General features: G+C 41.5%; 1 long non-coding RNA gene across 1 annotated transcript in view; it reads right to left on the bottom strand.

Annotated features, from left to right (window-relative positions):
• The window catches only part of LOC308099829, a 7,923-nt gene extending 7,286 nt beyond the window's left edge, over positions 1–637 (bottom strand). Inside the window, exon 1 of the long non-coding RNA XR_013934393.1 lies at positions 592–637. This is a non-coding gene — a long non-coding RNA (uncharacterized lncRNA). The remainder of the gene's footprint in view (positions 1–591) is intronic.
• Positions 638–4,515: the final 3,878 nt, after the last annotated feature.

The following is a 4,515-nucleotide window of genomic DNA, read 5'->3' as shown; positions in this document are numbered from 1 at the left end:
ATTACCAGGGGCCGATTGTCGAGTAATACTGACTTATGTTAGCAAATGTATATGATTTGTTAAAAGGACTTAGGGTTAGGAATTATAGCGGTGTGGAAAGCCTTCAATCTGGCCTCTCCCGTTACGTGTTTTCCTTTCAGCTGGATTGTAAAGTAAAATATGTCCATATAATGTTTCTTCTTTTCTGACCACCAAACAAATTTTTTTTTATATTCATGCTGCTACCATGGTAATCGGCACATGTGCCACACACGCCCCCAAACACGGCCTTGTACCCAATCACCGACCTGCGACCTCCTATATATGATTGGCCAGTAATACCGCCTAGAAATACACTGAAACACAGGGTCACTACAATATTGAGCTTTTAATGCATTTTGAACGTCCAATAAACTACAGAATAAAATGTTCTTCTGGTCAACAAAAAGCACACATACGTCTCGTCATATTGTAGTCATCAAAGAGCAATGTTTAGCTCGTCACCATCTTGTCTTTGTCATGAAAAAAGGACCGTTAACGAAATCATGTTGTCATCGTCAATGAAAACAACACTGATTGAAGTGAATAAAAACATTAATAAGAAAGACTTACCCTTTGTTAAAAGCTCATCCCAAGGACAAGTAAGAGCAGATGCATTGTATTGGACAGAGAGGTTCAACTGAAGGATTGTGCTGAGTTACAGCTTGTAAATACATCTCGCAAAGGGGGTGTGGCATCTGTATGGGTGTTAAAGTAGTATGCTCCGTGTGTGTGTGTGTGTGTGTGTGTGTGTGTGTGTGTGTGTGTGTGTGTGTGTGTGTGTGTGTGTGTGTGTGTGTGTGTGTGTGTGTGTGTGTGTGTGTGTGTGTGTGTGTGTGTGTGTGTGTGTGTGTGTGTGTGTGCGTGCGCGCGTGCGTGCCTGCCTGCCTGCCTGCCTGCCTGCGTGCGTGCGTGCGTTTTTTTGCTTGTGTGCGTGCGCTTTTTTGTTACACACACTTGGTGGATGTGAGCTGTAGACAGTCAGGAAACCCATGCCCACCAATGACATTATTGGTGGAGATTCTTGCTAATGGAAACTGCAACCTTTCTCTTCCAGGAAAGTTACCATGCTGAAATAGAAGCCAATGTTCTTGTATCAATACAAAATAAATAATAAAATAAACATTAAATGTGCATATTTTTAACCAACCAACCACTGTCCACCTGTGAGACACAGAGCATATTAGCCTCGTTCCCAGACATACAAGGCACACTGTTGCTCCAATCGGCACCAAACTTAGAACAAACACTGTTCAGCAGTCTGCATGAGAATAGTCACACCAAAAAAACTAAATTGCACACTAACTATGATCAGCGCAATATAGGACTAGCATAGTCGCCTGAAAATCTATTTTTGAAAAAGGTTTAAGTAAAGTAATGACATTCGTGGAGTTGTAGGCGGAAATGGTTTGTTTTGTTCTTTCATAAAATGTATCATGTTTTTTTTCCAGCACCCAATGATCAATCTTATACATTCAAAGACTATTGATTGATTGAATGATTATTGTTATGAATCATTATGAGTACTTGAATCTTTTATAACTTTAATTATACCGTGTTTAAGTAGAGTATAATGCATAGCTTATGTTTAAATGAGGATGTAGTTTGTAAAAGTCCATACAAACTGGGGGCGATCTTTTCATGCAAACTTTATTTAATTTTTCAAAAACCTTAGAAAGTCAATGCAAGCTTTCACATCAACTATGATCTAAGAACTGCGGCTCTTATTTTTTGCGGATATTCGCTGGCAACGGCTACACCTCTGACCAATCAAAATGGTAGGCCAGGGGTCTTCAACAGGGGGTCCATGACCCCTAGGGGTTCCTCAGAGTTACTACAGGGGGTCCACCAAATCTATGTGACATTTTCTCTCTCTTTTAATTTTATTACACTAACCACTTGAACCCCGAGCATCCCTATTCTGGGGGGAACATTCCCCGAAAATAGCTGATCTACAAGCTGAAATAGATAAAATAGCCGATCTACCGATCAAAATAGCCTATCTAATTTTAGATCTGTCTAAAATAGGCAAAAATAGCAGATCTACAAGCTGACAGCTTGTAACAAGATGACCAAGCTGACAGCTTGTAGATCTGCTATTTTTGGTCAAGAAGTTTGGTGTAGAGGCAAAAAAGAAACATGTGTACATGTGAGCCAAAAGTCGAGTTTATAGTATTAGTTGGGGGTCCCTGCTTCATCTCTCTCTCAGCTAAGGGGTCCTCTACATAACATTGAGTTTATAAGCATATACGGGTCGCACTGGACGTGTAGAGGCACTATAAATTAAGCGTGGAGTTGCCAAAACATTTCCCCCATAAAATGGGGTCATGGTATAAAAAAGCTTGAGAACCCCTGGTGTAGAGAGCATCATGAAAGGAGAGGATGTGGTCAAAAAGTAGGCTGTAGATAGCACCGAGAAATTAAATCTTGTCTAGCATCTTCAACCTAACCACATGCCGTGCAATATCTGACTTCTCTCTGGGTGCTCGGGCTCCCCGGCACCCAGGTTTGGCACCAATGTAAATTTTGGGCTAAATAAATCAAATCAAATCAAATCAGGTATTGTGTCATATCACCAGATGTTACTTATAATCTGGTGAATAAATATTGTGTTTTAGTCTACTGGGTGGAATGCAAGAAACTGATGCAAAACTTGCAAGTATTAATGAGTATCTCCAGGAATGCATGTCTATTGAAATATCACTGTAATCAAAACGCCCTTCATGTAACTCTATGCATCCCCCCCCCCTTATTTTTATTAGAACAGATGGCCTCAGTTGAAAGTTAGCCCCATGTCCCGCTCTCTGGAGCTGAATGCTATTGTATGTTGACCAAAAGGATCTGGATCTGAGCATTTGTACCAAATATATTTTCTTTATCATCAAAGTACCTTAGCAACTGGAATATAAATAATGCAATCTGAGTGCAGCTTTGTCGGCCATGTGTCACTCATGTGCAGTGGTGGATTAATGCAAGTAACGTGTATGTCCTGCAGCACTGGGCACCAACGTCGGGGGAGTCACCAGTGGCAGGACAGCATTCTCACGATTCTTTTTATGTTTGTACAGAGGTTGAAGTCATAACTGTCTACTGTCTATATCTGTCATAATATGTCTGGTGCTAGACTTAATCTACAGGCTACTCAGTGACCACATCTTCTCCTCTCATGTTGTCTCTACACCACGCAAACCACCGTCGAGACAGCATTGCACACTCCATCAGTTTCCGTACCTTATCTGTCTCACCGTCTGACAGGCATCTGAACATAATGTATCCACAGAGTAAAGCTGCATAAGGAAGTATGAACATAATCTACATGAGGGAAGATAATTCAGCATAGGGAGACTAGCAGTGGTGGACAGTAACGGAGTAAATGTACTTGAGTACTGTACTTAAGTACAGATCCTGAGAATCTGTACTTTACTTGAATATTAGTTTTTTTTGATACTCGTTACTCTTACTTGAGTACATTTCCAAGAAAAATATTTTCCTTTTACTCGATTACTTTTCTAGGAAGGCTGTAAAGTACTGAGTACTTTTAGGTTGGCTGTTTCTTTTTTCTTCTCTAAAATGCAATTTTAGGGAAGGGCTGGGCTTCCCAGCCCTTTCTGGGCTTTCCTAAAATGCTATTTCAGGGAAGGCCATACTTCTTCTGCTCTCACACAAAAAAAATGCGAATCGACCTGTTATAGCAGTACCATGAGGCTGATTTAAGTGGGAATGTGCGTACAAAATTTCACGGAAATCTTATGCTGTGTTCATGATTTGAGGCATTTTGTTCAAAATGAACCAATCCTGCAAACTTTGGAAGCCAAATAGCCAATCAGGATGGAATATGGAAAATTGGACAGATCCGTGTTGATCACATGACTATAGGATAAGGATAATTCCTTTTAACAGGACGTTCATGAAAGTCCTTGCGGGCTTGTTTCCAATGAGGGCCTGTGAGCAATTAGGGGTTAAGAGTCTTGCTCAGGGACAAATTTCATTTCATCGACATATATGCTGGCCTGGCCTGGAATCGTACCTGGGGCAACCAGGGCCTCTGGCTCCCTAGGCGGGCTCACTAACCACTCAGCTATGGCCGCCCCTGAGATTTTAGGGAAGGGCTGGGCTTCCCTAGAATGCAATTTCAGGGAAGCCCATACTTCTGCTCTCACACTAGCCGTGTTTCTGGCTTCCCCCTCCGCTCGCCTCTTTGTTACATCTGGGCTGGGCTTCCCTAGAATGCAATTTCAGGGAAGGCCATACTTCTGCTCTCACACTAGCCGTGTTTCTGGCTTCCCCCTCCGCTCGCCTCTTTGTTACATCTTGTACAACTGTATCTACAAGAATTAACTATAATATATTCTCACTTTTTGCTACAACTCCTACAGATTAAGGGCACACTTTTCTAGTTAGATTCTTCATTCACCGTGAAAGAATGAAACACAACCTACAAAGCCAAAGTACAAGCTCACAACATGTCGCATTGCAGCAAATTATGAAAGCGGTAGA

Source organism: Gymnoscopelus braueri, assembly GCF_963280865.1.
Source record: "Gymnoscopelus braueri genome assembly, chromosome: 14".
Taxonomy (NCBI): domain Eukaryota; kingdom Metazoa; phylum Chordata; class Actinopteri; order Myctophiformes; family Myctophidae; genus Gymnoscopelus; species Gymnoscopelus braueri.
The sequence above is the reverse complement of the archived record's forward strand: the minus strand, read 5'-3'. Positions and strand labels throughout refer to the sequence as shown.